This window comes from Lepidochelys kempii, chromosome 6 (assembly GCF_965140285.1).
Source record: "Lepidochelys kempii isolate rLepKem1 chromosome 6, rLepKem1.hap1, whole genome shotgun sequence".
NCBI classification, from domain to species: domain Eukaryota; kingdom Metazoa; phylum Chordata; order Testudines; family Cheloniidae; genus Lepidochelys; species Lepidochelys kempii.
The window spans coordinates 104,422,557-104,440,676 of record NC_136385.1 but is presented as its reverse complement, the minus strand read 5'-3'; the positions used below and the strand labels follow the sequence as shown (position 1 = coordinate 104,440,676).

The 18,120-nt window shown below is 42.3% G+C and overlaps 1 protein-coding gene and 1 long non-coding RNA gene across 6 annotated transcripts in view; one reads left to right on the top strand and one right to left on the bottom strand.

The window, feature by feature from the left end:
• The window catches only part of ITPK1 (inositol-tetrakisphosphate 1-kinase), a 256,116-nt gene that overhangs the window by 165,766 nt on the left and 72,230 nt on the right, over positions 1 to 18,120 (top strand). The gene's annotated exons all lie outside the window — the stretch shown is intronic.
• The window catches only part of LOC140913331 (uncharacterized), a 49,168-nt gene that overhangs the window by 19,296 nt on the left and 11,752 nt on the right, over positions 1 to 18,120 (bottom strand). The window lies entirely within an intron of this gene.

Sequence of the window (18,120 nt, the reverse complement as noted above, 5' to 3'; positions counted from 1 at the left end):
GTCATACACAGAAAAATGCATTGTTTTTAAAAACATGTAACTAATCAAAACAGGGACATTCTGAGTTAGGACTGCCTATTTCTTTACATGTGCAGCTTTATCCCTTCATATTGAATCCTACAGTATCTGACAGAAAAAATAACTGCTCTTGCAGTGCTTTGCATTTTCAAACGGTTATATAAACCTCACTATAGGCAATACCTATTTAACAGGTGCTTATAGGAACAACTAGCCCCAGAGAGGTTAAATGATTTGCCCACAGTCCCACAAAGTTGGGCAGCAGAGTACAAAGTAGAATGCAAGAGTTCCTGGCGCTCTCTCCTGTTTTCACTTCACTCAGATCATGTGGCCTTTCTAACATCACCTTCCCCACTGGTCTGAGATCCCTGTAATATTTAGGCAAATCAGAAGAATGCTGAGGAGAGGCCCACTTAATTCCTGGACAAACAATGAAATGCTGAGAATAGATGTCATACTCTGAAATCTGGATGTGTGAAAGAGATTTAAGCTTATGTCATAACTGTTTTTTGTCATAATGTTAGCACTGCATAAGCTTGTAAACCGTTTGGTTTATGGTGTTAAAAAATCCTTTTGTAGAAGTGCTTGAGGGCTGACATCTGAGAAATTAATGACTGTAGTAGGGTCTGTTGTGTAAAAGTGCTAATTATTTTGCCAATATAGTGTGAATTGCATAATTGGGAATAGGAAAAGTATTTTGAACGCATTTTGACATGTGAGGCAGAATTCCTGTAGTATTGTACTGTCATTGGAATGCATGTGCAGTACCCACTTCCCAAAGCTTAGGCACTGTAACTATTTAAAAAGAAATCCTCCCCCAGACCAGCAAAGCTTTACCACAGAATGGACTTCTACATTTAAAAAAATAAATCAGAACTGGGTAGGACGTTTTCTGGAAGTTACATAAGTGTAAAGTGTATTTAACTGAATCCTGGATTGATCTCATTTCTACAACATTAAATATAACTTGCAAACATCAGTGAAGCAATATATGTAAAAGGCTGATGCAATCACACATCTTTATTAAACAAACCAAACTGAAATCAGCAAGATACGTATATAGCAAAAGTGTATCTCAGAATCTCTTACTAAGGTCCTTGTCCTGTTGTCTCCTTGATCTAATTTAGGACCCTATCCTGCAAGATACCAAGGACCCTCTTTCAAGGAAATGAGCAACCCCAACTCCCACTGATTTGAGTGAGAGCTGTAGGCTCTCAGCACCTACAGAAAATCCTCAGCCTTTAGGCCCTGATCCAACAACTTCCTGTGCACAAGTGGATCTCTCCATGTGCAGCTGCAAGTTCAGTTCCTAAGATCATAAACTCCTTGTGGCAGGGCCCTGTGTGGTTTTTATTTTTGTGAAGTGCCTTGTGCAGCTATAATGTTATAGCGCTAACTATGATGCCCGGCTTCTGCTATTGAGTGGGGTTCAATCAATTCCAAGGCTGGCTGTATTTTAAAGAATCCTTATTGAGGTTACAGGGACAAACCATCCCAATGCGTAGAAAGAATAGTAAATATGGCAGGCGACTAGCTTGGCTTAACAGTGAAATCCTTGCTGATCTTAAACACAAAAAGGAGGCTTACAAGAAGTGGAAGATTGGACAAATGACCAGGGATGAGTATATAAATATTGCTCGGGCATGTAGGAATGGAATCAAATCACACCTGGAGTTGCAGCTAGCGAGGGATGTTAAGCGAAACAAGAAGGGTTTCTTCAGGTATGTTGGCAATAAGAAGAAAGCCAAGGAAAGCATGGGCCCCTTACTAAATGAGGGAGGCAACCTAGTGACAGAGGATGTGGAAAAAGCTAATGTACTTAATGCTTTTTTTGCCTCTGTCTTCACAAACAAGGTCAGCTCCCAGACTACTGCACTGGGCAGCGCAGCATGGGGAGGAGGTGGCCAGCCCTCTGTGGAGAAAGAGGTGGTTAGGGACTATTTAGAAAAACTGGACGTGCACAAGTCCATGGGGCCGGATGCGTTGCATCCGAGAGTGCTAAAGGAATTGGCGGCTGTGATTGCAGAGCCATTGGCCATTATCTTTGAAAACTCATGGCAATCGGGGGAAGTCCCGGAAGATTGGAAAAAGGCTAATGTAGTGCCCATCTTTAAAAAAGTGAAGAAGGATGATCCTGGGAACTACAGGCCGGTCAGCCTCACCTCAGTCCCTGGAAAAATCATGGAGCATGTCCTCAAGGAATCCATTCTGAAGCACTTAGAGGAGAGGAAAGTGATCAGGAACAGTCAGCATGGATTCACCAAGGGAAAGTCATGTCTGACTAATCTAATTGCCTTCTATGATGAGAGAGCTGGTTCTGTGGATGAAGGGAAAGCAGTGGACGTGTTATTCCTCGACTTTAGCAAAGCTTTTGACACAGTCTCCCACAGTATTCTTGTCAGCAAGTTAAAGAAATATGGGCTGGATGGATGCACTACAAGGTGGGTAGAAAGTTGGCTAGATTGTCGGGCTCAACGGGTAGTGATCAATGGCTCCATGTCTAGTTTGCAGCCGGTATCTAGCGGAGTGCCCCAAGGGTCAGTCCTGGGGTCGGTTTTGTTCAATATCTTCATTAATGATCTGGTGGATGGTGTGGATTGCACCCTCAGCAAGTTTGCAGATGACACTAAACTGGGAGGAGTGGTAGATACGCTGGAGGGCAGGGATAGGATACAGAGGGACCTAGACAAATTGGAGGATTGGGCCAAAAGAAATCTGATGTCCTTTTTCAACAAGGACAAGTGCAGAGTCCTGCACTTAGGACAGAAGAATCCAATGCACCGCTACAGACTAGGGACCGAATGGCTAGGCAGCAGTTCTGCAGAAATGGACCTAGGCGTCACCGTGGACGAAAAGCTGGATATGAGTCAGCAGTGTGCCCTTGTTACCAAGAAGGCCAATGGCATTTTGGGGTGTATAGGTAGGGGCATCGCCAGCAGATCAAGGGACGTGATCGTTCCCCTCTATTCGACATTGGTGAGACCTCATCTGGAGTACTGCGTCCAGTTTTGGGCCCCACACTACAAGAAGGATATGGAGAAATTGGAGAGGGTCCAGCGAAGGGCAACAAAAATGATTAGGGATCTGGAACACATGAGTTATGAGGAGAGGCTGAGGGAACTGGGATTGTTTAGTCTACGGAAGAGAAGAATGAGGGGGGATTTGATAGCTGCTTTTAACTACCTGAAAGGTGGATCCAAAGAGAATGGATCTAGACTATTCTCAGTGATAGCAGATGACAGGACAAGGAGTAATGGTCTCAAGTTGCAGTGGGGGAGGTTTAGGTTGGATATTAGGAAAAACTTTTTTCACTAGGAGGGTGGTGACACACTGGAATGCGTTACCTAGGGAGGTGGTGGAATCCCCTTCCTTAGAAGTTTTTAAGGTCAGGCTTGACAAAGCCCTGGCTGGGATGATTTAGTTGGGATTGGTCCTGCTCTGGGTACGGGGTTGGACTATATGGCCTCCTGAGGTCCCTTCCAACTCTGTTATTCTATGATTCCATGATCCCCAGCAGTAGGACATGTGGCCAAGGTTTGAGGCTTTCTAAGCCACATTCAAACCTACAGTACATGTTTCCGGGGGAGAGAGCAGTTGCGCACACAGTAGTTTGGTTGGGATACTCAAAGGGTGCTAATGGAGTTTGGATTGTGAGAACTGGGCGCTTAACTCTCTTAGTCTCGTTTTATAATGCCAGCCTGTATTCTAACTTGAACTCTTACAAAGCCTTAATCACGGTAGGAGGCTGACTGGTCCTACGTGAGCAACAAAATGTACGGATCTCTAAAGGCAGGAGTATTATGGGCTCCAATTTGAATACAGCCCTTTATCCTTGTGGGGTTCTGATGTCCAGTAAGAACAGTACAGTATGCATGCTTAGATAAGTCAGTCACTGCCTTGAGCTGTCATTATAGTACTAGGAGTGTGTCATGAGAAACAAATGAAAGCATTCTCTATTTTACCTGTAGCTATTCTCATCCAGTTGATTAAATTCAAAGTAACATTTGTGGGCTGTATCTGAGAGTTCACCGCCTTTTGATGCGGAATGATGTTGTTGAAGAACGGTGACCTTTTGTTCCCCTCCTGTTTGTTTTTTCCCCTCCTTCCCAGGTTGGTATCTTTTGGAAGTTAGGTTGAGAAGAAGGTTTTTTAGGATCTTTTGAACTTATGATCTTCCCCCACCTGCCCCATCCCCCCATAAAAGGGAGGGGGAAGGAAAGGGGACAGGGAAGCGTCTGGAAATGCTGAAGTTAACTGGCATGGGAAAACAAGGCTACTGATCCAGTTTGCATTAATAGTTACGTTAATCATAGAAATTATTATAGAACAGACACTGGCAAGTAAGCTTAAAGACTTAAAGTTTTTGCATTTGTGAAGTTTTATAAAACCCAATTATAATACAAATATTTTAATGAAACTTTTTAAACAAAATTAATTGATCACATGGAGGTGGGAGGGGAGTATTTAAATCTGAATACCCTCCTGTAGTATTGTGAATCCATGACCAAAGTATTTGGCCTATGAGAACAAAAAAAGTGAAAATGACTCATCTAGTTTCACTGTCCAAACCTATGGAAGTGCAAAAAGCAAAAACTATGAAAAGTAAAGTAGATACTTAAAAATATTTTTTTAAGTCTCAGATGTTTCTCACACAGGTAATGAGCCTTTCTTTTGACTGTGTCTTAGCAATAATGAAACCGATTATTAAATGTTAACAAAAGTTACTTGTTCAGTCATCACTTGGCACATGCATTTGCAAAAGAACCTGCGCTGCCCTGCACCTAATTATGATCTATAAATGTTTGTAAAGCCTGAATGAATTCTATAGGAGCTGCTTAATTTTTTAAAGCAATAACAGATGGCTTGTTTTAAAATGTAAATACGCATACTTTACCCACCTTATAAATCTAGCCAGGGAGCTTTTTGTGATAGTGGACACAGGTCAGCTAACTTCTTGAAATGATTGCAGGGCTCCCTACCCATTGGATAGTATCTCCTAGGTTTTTGAATGTCCATTGGGAAATCAGAGGGTTTGGTGGATTCTTACATGTGCACTTTTGACCTGTTTCAGAAGTTACAAGTTGTCTGTGATGAGTTTGAATTTCTGGCAACAACTGAAGTTGCCATTGAGCCAGGAAAGAACGATGACATTTGGTTGTCTAAAGTTACCTCTCTCTAAGTGAGTGATGGCAGTAAACCTTTTTCTCTAAAGGTTAATGTGGGACTTCCTGTGGGACTACCTAGGTTTAGTGAATACCGTATCCTGTGGTGCTAGCTCTTCCACTTCTCAAACCCCACTTACAGTTAGACCTCAGCTGGTGTAAATTAAGGTATCTCTCTTTATACTGTCTTCGAATCTGAGACCTAGTCTTCTGTGCAAGCATGAGCTATACTGAGAGTTTGGATCTGATCCCACCACCTGATCTCTATAGGCTGTCGGTCCTTAGATTGTGTTTTTTAACATATCCTTCTTCAAGATTTTTTGTTGTTGCTTTGCCACAAGTCATTTAAGCAACTGTGGTTAAAATGTTTTCTGATTTCTTATTAGCCAGATCTCCTTGTTAGCCCGATCAATTTGAAGAGCAGTTAGAGTATGATTTCAAACCCTGATGTGCCTGAATGGTAGCTAAAAACTCCAGCAATCTTTTCCTCCCTCTGATCGATCAAGATTGAAAAACTTGAAGCCTCTTGTTAGTGCTAGAGAATTGAGATCCTGAAATCCTGCCACTGGACAGTCCGGTTCAAGCAAATCTCTGGGTGTACGGAGTGTGAGATCATCTTACAACTAAGTGTTGCCTTGGGATCTCTCTTCCACCCTGGCCCTTGCATCTTTCCCTGATTTTTCAGTGTTAATTTGAGAGGCCTGTGTGACAGCACTGGTATTTGCTGACTAATGACAGAAGAGAGGCTGTGTAAATTCAGTGCAGATAGCAATTCAAGCACTTTAAAACCTATTTAGTTAGAAGAGCCGTGCTGATCAACCGGGAACACATTTGTTCAGTGGAATGCTCCTTCCACACACACCACATTTCCCCCACACACACCCCTCGCTGCTTTTTCCACCTCATCAGCTAGTCTTTGGAAGTTCATGTTGGCTTTCAAGTTTGATCAGATCGGAAGGAACAGTCTCTCGGAAGAGGGGATCAGGAGGAGATTAGCTCGGTTGGAAACTTGATGTCTAAATTTTCAGTACTGTGATTTGGCTTTTTTCTTTAGAATGACTCTCAACAGGAGTAAATTGGCTAAACTAAGTATGCTGTGGTTTTTAAAAATAACCCAGGGAGACACGTTTATGCAGTTCAAGATATGCATTTCCTAAAACAAAAAATAACTTTAATGCTGGGTAATTTCATATTGACTTCAGACTTTTGCATAACATAACAATCTTTTTCCTATAGGAAAACTGTTTGTTGAGAGAGTAAAATCCTACATCTGGTAGAGTCAAATTTCTGGGGTTGGGTGGGGATGGATGGGAGGGGAAGTATGGGAGGGGTGCCAATATATAGTCTAGTTTTTTTCAATCTAGATTCTGTGATCTTTTAAGCTTTAATTTTTTTAATATATGAAATTTTTAGTAGAGCAAGAGGCTAAACACTTAGCTAGCTGATATGACCACAGAGCTGCCAGTCAGTTTCCAAAACTGTGTGTGTTTATTTTCAAAATTGTAACTCTTCTGATGTATTTATCAAATCATAAAATCTCTAGCTGATGTCTCTAGTATGGCTCTGGCTAGTGGCTGGATAAGATAATGTGACAGTTCCGTTTTCTGTCATTTGGCTCCCTATAATCTTCTTCCCTAGTGTGGACGCTTCTAGCGCAGAATAACAATGCCCTTTAATGCAAGGCTTTCCTGTTTGGAAAATTCCCTATTTTCCAAGTCCTTGCAATCATCCAGCAAATGAATTTTAAAAAAATATCTCTGGTAAATTAAAAGTAATATTCAAGTATTTGTAGACAGATGATTTAAGTTTTATTCCATTGTCCATCTGACGCCTTTCACTAGCATTATGTTTTAGATCAGATTGGAAGAAATAATCTCCTTCTAGATTGTGATTTTTTTTTCCTGGAAGAAACTAGCTCTCGTTCCCTGGCACATGTAGACTCAGAACCATTGGCACCATCTGGGTTTATAGCTCCTGCTCTAATTGAAAGAGCAGGATTCAGACCAGGCTTCATACCAGAAGCTATTTGAGTGCATCAGGTTTTTTTCTCCCGAGCCACCTCCACTATTTTAGCGCCACCAGCTACAAAACAAAAGAAGTTTGATTTAAAGCAGGTTAGAACATGAACCTTTGGAGCCAAGTTTTCAAATGACCTTGAAATTTGTGCACATAAGATCTACTTTCATATGAACCTACAGGCAGTTGTATATGCCAGTCAGATGAGACTTAACACAGACGAAGACAGGTGTCATCTATGTTAACAGGTGCATGTACAATCTGGCAAGGGCAAAATTAGAGGCTATGTCTGGAAATGTGTTCCTGAGTAGGAGTTGCAATGAGGATTGATGACAGAACATTAACATATGTTATAGCATCAGAGGAAGCACATCGTAATTTTAAGTGAGGCAAGTAATTTTGTTTTTCTTTTTAAGCAGCCTGCTTCTCGGCAGGAATCACACTGCACTGTCACGCCTTCCCCACCTCTGCGCATCACTTTGAAAATTCAGGGATTAAAACAGTCCCTAGTCAGAGCCAACGCTTGGCAGAGCTGCTGGAGTTCTACTTTGGCCAGGATATATGCATCATCATCTTTGAACATGAGGAATTTTTCTTTTCTAAAGCCGGTTTGGAAGGATTCACAGCAACCTCCAAGTAATCCTCATTCTGAATGAATACCTCAGGAGCAGCCCATTGATGAATTCTGATTACTTTCCTACCACAGGAAAGGAATGTGATCTCTTATTTAACTCAGTGGATATGGATAGATATAAACTAGCTTTTAATCTTGGCTATAAATGTGATACATTTTTTGCCTCTGTAAATTAAGTGAATGTCTGCAAGGAATGGTTTTTAACTAGTTTTCTGGCCATTTTGTTGGCCTTTTGTGTTTCCAGTAACTTGATGCTAGTTATAAACTTGTGCTTTCTTCTATGAGAAATATGTATAAGGATGCTATTTGCTAGTTTTTTCTTAAAATGTGACCTGCCTTTACGAATGAAATCAATTTTTGCACTACTTTATCATCTTCCATCTGAGCATTTTGGAGCATTTCAGATGGTAATCATTTTAGTTTTACAACCTCCCTGCAAGGTAGATAATACTCTCATTTTACAGATGAGGAAACTGAGACAGAGAGTGTAATCAGCTTGTCCAGTGTCATGTGGGAAGCTTAAAGAAGAGCTGTGACTTTGTTTCCAATCTTGTATTGTAATTACAAGACCATCCTGTTGACCTTGTAAAGTATTAATTACTGCAGGAGTCCCTATAGATCTTACAGACCCTGCATAATGCTCTGCAGGGTTGGAGCACCTGAACTCCTGAGAGCAGTCACATTCTACACAACATTCTACTAGCTAGTCACTTTCCTCTCTCACACACCGTAGGCAGAGATTTTGATTAAAATATTTGATTTAGAGTATTTACAAACAACGGGATGGAACACAAAACTTCCCATCAGTGTGGCATATACTAAGTATAAGTGTGCACACGTGTGTCCTATGTTTAGTGTGAACTTCGTAGTTACTTCGCAGTTTTAAGGAAAGCTAGTAACTGACAAAGAAATCCAAATGGTAGGGCTGTGTTTTTGGGGGGGTTTTTTTATGTTTTTGGAATATTTGTCTAAATTCACTCTCCCTTTTCCCACCCTGGTGCAGTGGAGTTTTCAAGGTTACCTTTCAAGTAAACGGTATTAAGCTAGGCATTAAAATCTAAAGCAGTTAAGGATTTTCCAATTTTGCATGATTATCATAAAGCAATATATATGACATTATTTTTTTAAAAGTGATGCCTTCAGGTTACATTTCATGGATGCTGCTTGCAAATTAATTAAGGAAATAAAATGATCATCAAGAAGGATTTGTAGCTTTCTTTATAAAGGACTCCAAACTCTTCAGAAGATCAATATTCAGAGCGAAGTTGTGGTAAATTTTCTAGGTTTTATTCACAAGACTTGCATAAGTCATTGTTCTTAAATTTCGCTGGCTGCAGTTTAACCTGGAGATCCAGACAGCTTTATGTAACACAAAGTAGGAAGTCTGGAAAATTGCGGCAGAATTTGATGCTTTTGAAAACAGATACAAAGACTAAAAGTAAAAAATCCAAATAGCTTTCTCATCCAACCAAGTGAGTTGTTGTGAAATGAGCACTGTCTTAAATATAATGTTGTGACTTATAACAAATGAAAATATCTATGTCCAGTCTAATTTCCTCATCTGTGTCCATCCTTTTGTTATCTCAAGTTGATTTCTGGAAAATATCTCATTAGAGGTGGGTTTTAAGGATTCTGGGGCATTGTGTTCTGTGTAATAAACAGGAAGAGGAGCTAGCAAGGGAGAGTTATTTTGTTCAGACTTAGATCTCTAACAGTGTTGCCGGTGAACAAAAGATAACTGCACAATTAGTGGACACAGGTTTGAAATGTTTTATTTTTCATAGTGCTCTGTGTGAATGTTCATCCATACAAGAAGTAGCTTTTCATACAGAAAACAAATCTCTGATCCTGGTCTTAAAACAGAAGTACAAAGCACATGCAGGAGAAGTTTTCTTTATGCAGGAAGAGTTTTAGGTATATTATATTATTACATTATACATATTATTAATACATTATATTATTATGTATTGAAAACTACATACGCATAATGGCCAGCTGACAGATATTTGCAAAGGATTCCTGTAGGCTTACGAACAGGTGTTGGAAACAGGATGTTCTTATTTCAATAACAAACTAATTGTCCTTTTGGCAGAAAAATTCTACTATGTATATATGTATATATATTCAGAATATGTGATCAGTTCCTCATCAGCTGCCCTGAAGGCTCTTACAACCCTCACTTGTCATCAGTATGGCTTACCTTTCTCACCAGCCTAACACCATCCCCCCCCTTTTTTTTAATTTAAGATATTTGTCTGTTTCCACAGCTGGAGACCATGTCAGAATTAGCCTTCTCCAGATGCCTTCAGAAGATTCTCAGTGTCCTTGGCTCATTCTCCCCAGAGCTACCTTTTATAGCAATGGGGTAGGCTTCTTCCCCAAATGTTACCACCTTCAACTTTCATTTGCATTTAGATTCAATCCAAGCATCCTAAGAGATTCAGCCCCCTGGTTTCCAGTAACATAGCTACAATAATTTCTGCAGATTTGCTGATAAAGAAATCACCCCTGTATATTGATTTTATCTATTTCCTCAGATGTTTTATGATCTAAATCACTAAGGGTGAGGTGTGAAAGGGTCATAATCATCCTTTTCCCTTTTTATATATTTGCAGGTAGCACCTGGGCTGATGAGGAAGGAAAACACTAGTTTATAGTGTGGAAGAGGGTTTTTTTCAGTTCTTTTTGGTGGAATCAGATGGTTAATATTTCACCTCTTGATTAGTGTGGTGGAATGTCATATCTGTCTCCTTTTAGCCCCAGACAGAGTGTAGTAAGGAAATTAGAGAGTTATCTCTAGAGGGTAAATTTCTTTCGTTAACACGCCACCAAAGTCTTGTTACATCTGTGTTAAGCTCTCCGTTCTGAGGGTCATCTCTTTGATCTCTCTGTTAGATGCAACAGGACCATGTGATTCAAAGGCAGAGCCCACAAAACTCGATCACATCCTCTCCAATGATTCCGTGGAACTTCTGTTCCTAGGCAGCACTGTGACATAGCTGGGGTACAATCTAGACTGATGAACAGCTATGCCACCTCAGCCTTCTTACTTGGGGTGCCCTTCTCACTGCTTTGCGGCTGTAGTTACCACTCCTGGTCTGCTCACACACAACCTGCCGCATGTAAATCACAGTTATATTGTGTGAGTGCTGCAGCCAGCCATTCTTTAATAACACTGCAGGGTGACACCAGCATATTCCCAGTCCCAGATTTTCACCAGAAATGTATGTCTTGTGCTGCCCAGCCCTACCCTGGACAATACAAGCTCATATAAAGTCTGTCATTCTCTTAATGGAAATGATATGCACAAATCCTGTTATCCCAAATGGAGTTTCTCAAACACACTGCTTTAGATGAAACAAGTTTATTAACTACAGAGAGAGATTTTAAATGAACACAAGTAATGAGACATAAAACTCAGAATTGGTTACAAGAAAAATAAAGGTAAAATGCAATTAATGCCTCACTTAATACACTAAGGTAAATTCAAAGTAAAATCTCTCACCATGTTTCAGCCGTCTGGACTTCTACCAGGCAGGATCCCTCCTCCAGTCCAATGTTGCTTCCTTTGTTCTTCAGATGTTGTAAATGCAGTGGACAGAGAAGAAGGGAGAGATCATTTGGGGTGTCCCCCCTTTCTATCTACAGTTCTCTTCCTCCTTTAAGAAGCTTCTCCAGCTGGGAGCAGGGCACCAGGCAGTCTCCCTGTACAAGAACTGTATACTCTCTTTGCTAAGATGTAGATTTTTGCCCTCTCCTTTTTCCTGCCAGTGAATAGCTACTTAGCAGAGGATGGCCCATTTAACCTTGTTTAGACCTGGCTGAGGCGTCAGCATGCCATTTGTCTCTGAAGAACTGGTATGGCTACTCCGCAGACTTGGAACATGGGTTAGTAACTCCAAACAATGGAATCTTATAACTTTATGTACAGTGTTGCCACACACATGTTATGAGGACGATACTGATCAGCAAATTTGAGTTTTCAAATGATACCTCACAAGACATACTTTGTGCAAAGAATTACAATAGTGTGCAAGGTGTACAGACTGTCACAGCACCCCCAAAATGTTGGTCCATTTTGATTGAGGCATATGGGGTGAATGCTTTTATCTCTGGATTGCTGTGGAGGAGGTCTAAGGAAAAAAGCTGTTTTAATGAAGAATCCATTGCTTATCAACACTCTGAGCTCACTGTTGCATATTCCCTCCTGGTGCCCTAGTTCAGTGTCGTCTTGCTTTCAGTTCTGTGTATTATTCAAAAGCTGTACTATGCAGCCATGGTTTCTGTTTCTACCATGGTGTGTATCCCATTTATGTTCTTTGCATTGCTATTGAATGTGCAGTCATTTCTTTTCACAGGTAACATAGCAGTTTTTCTGCCTTACCTTTTAGCAGTGCACCAAATCCTCTGATAGCCTCCCTCTTTTGTACTGCTCCCTTATGTTGTCCAGCCTATTCCTGAGTATTATAAGGCGGATATTGTTAAACGTTGGTGGGGGAAGCTTGAACTTTCTTCAAAAGTTTTTGCTGACCAAGTTGATATTGGCACCTGTTGGGATTGTCTAGTTCTCAACAATGATTTTTCCATTTTCTCTGCACAATGATTCAATCAAGTTCTCTTCCTGTGGAGATGTTCTGGGGAACTCCCAGGGCATTTCCTCCTCTTGTTGTAGTGCTAAAACCAAATGTTTACAAGAGATGAGCAGATTCTAAGTGGAACTCAATGAGTTGGTGTCCTTGATAATTTCTCTCTTAGTGCATGTCTCCTGTTACATTCTGATAACCATCTTTCCCTCTGTTATAGCAATGAAAATTCCCCTGTAATTGGCAGCATGTTGTGTTTTGGCAAAGTATGAATGAGTTCCTGAGTTGTCTGTAGAGCCCTTCAGTTTCTTCATCTTTTGGCTGGTGCAATCAGTGGATAGATGTGAATAATACTCAGATTTATTGAGTTGAAATAAACTTTTGGTATTGCCTGGCTTGTATCCCCATAGGAGTCAAATATATCCTTGTTTAGAACCCATACAACTCCTTTCTTGAAGCTTTTCCATCCTTGCATACATTACTAAGCTAATTTCGGCAGCAATGAATAGCATTCCCTTGTTCTGTGTTAAATCTTTAGAGGAAAGCTGCTGTCGTCAATCATTGGGTGATGTATCTTCTGGCTCATGGGTTACATTGGCCTGTTTTAATTCAGCATTACATTGTTTAGCTACCGGTGTGCAGTGTTCTAGTGGCGTGTCACTGCCCTTTTCAGTGATGACTGTAAAAGAACAGAAACTACCCAAAACAGTGGTCCGACACAGGCCCTCTGATTTACTGCTTAGAATAGCAATGTCTGACTTTTTCTTAGGCTGTTTACACTACCACTTTTGTCACTCACGAGTGTGAAAAAAACATAAAGTCCAGTTTGGACAGTGCTATGTCGGTGGGAGACACTTATGTCGAAGGCAGAGCTCTCTCCCATCAGCATAGAGCGGCTGCTGAAAGCTCTCTAGTACATGACCTTAGTCAGATGGTCCCACGTCCCAGGCCCAAGAGTCAACGACTCTTCTTAGGGTACGTTTACACAGCATTTTGAATCCCATGGAAGCAAGCCTCCCTGCCTGGATCAATAGACTCAGGCTAGTGGGGCTTGTGTTAGCACTCTAAACCATGGGCATCATTTTGATGGGGGAAGGGGGGTGTTTCCCCCCAAATAGGGCAACTACCCATGGCGCTGTGGTCAGGGGGGCACCTTTGGTCAGAGGGGCGAGGCTCAGTGTATTCAACTTAATGCACCAGGGTGGGCCCCTTCCAGCAGCCCCTCTGATCCCTGACTTCTTCCTCCTCACCCCCAAGCAGCCTGGGGTGCTGGCTGTTTGGTGGTCCTAGTGGAGCCTGCGCTGCTGCATGTCTCTGTGCAGTGCGGCAGGGAAGTGGGAGCCTAGCATGTGGTATCCACTTGCACCATGAAATACAGCAGTGGCATCCAGTCCAGGTACTCGCAGCAGCCAGTGCCGGAGCTTCCGCAGCTCCCGCACTTCATCACAGCAGCTGGGGCTCCCCCACTAAGTCAGCCTGCCCACCCCAGTCAGCCTCAGTAATCCGCAGCCGTAGGAGTACCTGCCACTCCAGACAGGGAGAGAGCCAGCGAGCCAGAGGAACTGGCTTCAGCATGTGCGAGATGGGGGTGGGGGCGGTGTTTGTGTATACGCACTCGGGCACATGTGTTTCTGGGTCAGCCCCTCTCACACACTTTGCATTTCTCTCGCCCTCAGGGACGCACACAGGCACACGTTTGTAGACACACACACACACCCCGCTCCACTCAGCGTGTTTTGGCATGAGAAGCTACACCCACTTAACCAAAGAGGAAAGGACACTGAGCCCTCAGGGTCCGTGTGTGAGTCCCGAACACACACTGGGGCAGCGGTAACCCCACAGCGGGCCTAGCGCTGCAAGCCTCAGGCAGGTGCGGAATTTGCCCCACACAAGCGACTCGGTTGGCCTGGCTGGAGCACGCGCCCCTTCCCCCCCCCCCAATACAGCAGTCAAACTACACCTGAGTGCTAAACATAGCAGCATAGACAGCACTTTGGAGTTGCAGCTTGGGCTGGAGCTCAGGCTCTGAAGCCTGGCGGGGGAGGGGGTTCGGAGGTTGATCTCCCGCCCAAGCCGCAACTTCAGAGCACCGTCTACGTCTACTTCGTAGTGCTTGTGCAAGTCCTGTGAGCCCAAGTCTGTTGACCTGGGCTGGGAGGCTTGCTCCCATGGCCTCCAAAATGCTGTGTCAACAAAGGTGAGCTGGTCTCAGATGTCCTACGTTGTCTAAGCTCATCTGTACGTATAGAGGAAATCAGAGTGTAGGTGTTTAGGGGCTGGGATTGCATCTTCCTGTGGGTTTGTGCAGCATATGTTGTGCTCATCCCTGAAGCGTGTGACCATCTAAATATACATCCTTTTATTCTAGATGTGTTTGTACAGCATCTCATGCATTTTGGGCACTCTCACCTTTTTGGTGGCAGGGTTGCTGTTAAATGAGATCACATCCGGGCACAGACATGATCCTGCAAAGTAAACAGGCTCATAATCGTCAAAACAATGCAGTTATATATGGTTATAAAGTGAGTTGGAAAAAACAAACACACACATGCACCCTATAGAGCAAAGGTTTTCAAACTGTGGGGCATGCAGGAATGTTCTGGGGGGGAGGGCATGATGCGCAAGGCATTTTTTACTTTTTTTAAAAATTATTTTAAGGCCCTACTTAATTTGCAATATGGCAGTAATTGCGGATCCCACAATATTAGGATTTCACCACAATTTTGTCAGCCGTCCTGGGCTGACAGCGGGAGCCCCAACTGCCCAGGCCTGACAGTGGGAAGCCCAGCTGTCAGTTGACAACATTACGATGCAAGCCTAGTGTTGCAGAATCCGCAATTTCTGTAATATTGTGAATTAAGTAGCATGGACCAATACAATGTTGCTGATGCAGTATGCAGGAGTGTGTTACACTGTGTTTAATTATAAGCCAATGTCATTTCTATAGCGACAACTACCTTTCCTGCCTTCCCATTTAGTACAGCCTATCCTGTCATTCCAACAAGCTGTTGTGTAGTGCTTATTGTGCTGGTGAGTTTGATATTTTTTCATATCATCGTGGTGAAAAAGCATTATACAACTGGGGGGAAAACTGATTCTCCCAGCAGCAATTGACATTCGCTTAGTGACTGTGTGGCAGAGAAGTCATTCCCTATACAGGCTAATTCTGTTTTTCTAATAGGAAGAAGATTAATATGCTAGAGGTTCAATGAAAGAAATGATCCTAAATATCTTTTGAAATCCACTAATTGCTTTTTGAGGTTAATCTGTATTTCCTAGAACTATAGGCAACTTCCCCATTTTGGTAATGTTAAAAATGTTCTCTATTATCTGGCCCTAATTTTGTTACTAAATTCTGAGCTGTGAACAGGCAGAAGGAAAATAACTGTCTTAAATCCACAAGACTTTAAAAGGTCATTAAATAAATCAGGCAAAAAGGAAATAGCATTGTCTAATAAATCAAAAGATATTTTATACAAGCCATGATGAGTCATGCCAAGAACTGTCTAGTCTGCTGTGTTTAGCAGTGTTTCTCTCTTGAAAATGAGCCAAAACTTTAGCTCTTTCCATGTGCACATCCACTGACTGTAGTGGAGTTTACTCCAGTGTAACTGAGAGTAGAATGTAGCCCTGTGGCTCTGCACATTTAACTAATGAATGACTTAAATTAACTATTAAAGATCATATAAGAAGAAACTAAAACTGCTTTGCAGAATGTCTTAAGATGCTGCTGAGAATCTGAGTTTCCACTCTAAGAAGTGTCCAGTAACGTCTTCCATTCAAATGTTGGTGGGATTGAGAATCAGCAGGTGATGTTGTGATAGTGGGATGCAATCAGACATTAATTTTGCAACTATCTATGCTTCCCAAAGGAAATGTACGTTCTTCATAAAGGGGGGATGTTCTTTTTTTCCTCTGAAGAAGGATCTGGTGAAAGATGCCAGCTGAAGCTGATTGAAACGTGAACACTTCTCTGCAAGATCAGATATTGTGTAAGGCAGAAGGAAGGCCAACTCTGCCAAACTGGCTTGCCAGTGGCCCTCAATCCTCTTCTTGATGTTCTTCCTCTAGGTCATTTAATAACATGGACCAGACTGGAAGTGCTGCCCCTTAGGGGTGAAAAGTTCCTTATTACATTACCAGGCTCCCGAACCATCTAATCCCACATGGATTGATTTTGCTGATAAATACCGATGTTCCATCCTTCCATTGTTAAAATGCACAGTCTGTGTCCCACCATGCACCACAGAATAGTCACATTATGTTTAAAGGGCTCTGAGGGAATTAAGAAGGGCAGGCTGCTATATGCAATGATGCACTTCAGATAACTGTGGCCTTGGGTGTTCTTTGCATTAACTTTGTAGTTTGTGAATATATTTTAGCTCAGTTGCCTTGCTCCTTGTTTGCCGTTTGTGACGCCTTCCACTCTTTTAACTTTACCTGAGACATTAGTTTCAGCCACTCTCAGCGGCAGAACGTTAAGCAGTAACTTCAGGGTCAGTGAAGGTCAACTTCATTTTGGGATTTGGCCTCAGTGGAAAGGGAGTAGTTGTGATTAAGTCATACAATTAGAAACAATTGCAGCTGTATCATTTCTCTTTGGCTTCTGCTAAATCAAATGAGATTGACATTAAGCAAAAACTCCAATCCAAATATTCTCTCCTCCTCTGTAGTTAAGATCTAAATCCAAATGTTGCATGTCTACCTAGCCTCTCTTATGGGCCAAATCAAAACGCGAGATCTGAACACCATGGAACTTTGGAGAAATCTTGGGTCTGGGTCTGGATCTGAATATTGTGGTTTGGTCCCAGTTCTAGAATAAGAACTAAGGAGGGTGGCTGAAGAGCTGGGAGTTGAATGTGTCGGCGCTATTAATGCCTGTGTTCTTGAGCATGTAATTGCATATAGAAGGTGGTTAAGTACTCAGTTGCATCTGGGAGTTTTGAAAGACTATTCCTACAAGATTAAAAGTCATAGAATTACTTTAATGACTTTGTAAATGATGGCTTGTTGGGTAGGTCAGAGAGGGGAGAGATGACAGGGAAGTTGGAGAGGAAGAGGTTATATCCACCCAGCAAGAGAGAAATAGGGCATGAACCTGGCTTTTAGCAGTGGGGGATTTCATGGATCCATGGGGCATGGATCCATCTTAATGGACGCATTTGCAGAAAGATTGCTTCTTAGTGCTAGACCCTGGCCCTCCATTTTGCTCCAGGGGGAGCCCCCCAACTCCACTACTCTGAGACTGAGTCCCTGGCTTCAGCATCACCTTCTGCAGGTCTAAAGGAACTTGGACCCCTGTTGGAGACCTACCCTCTTAGGAGCTATACAGTCAGCAGATGTTGGCAGTGACACAGGGCAGCCTTTTCAAAACAAGACCTTATTTATCAGTCAGCTGGAATACAGCATTTACTGACCTAGGGTTTCAATGGAAAGCAAAGCTTAAACACATCTTCGCTAACTTGCTAATTTCTCCTTGCTCCTCTTTGCCCTGGTCTGATAGACCGATTACACGCTTGCCACAAACTTTCTGGCCTTGGCCCTCCCAGATTAAATTGTTCCCTTCCACTGAGAGAGCAGGATTTTTACGAGCTTTCCTAACAACTTAGTCCTTTGTCTCAAGCCCCAGTCACATGTGCTGCCTCCCCCTGCATTCTGGTAGGGGAAGCGTTGTAGTCAGACTGGTAATTGTCCATCACATCCATTA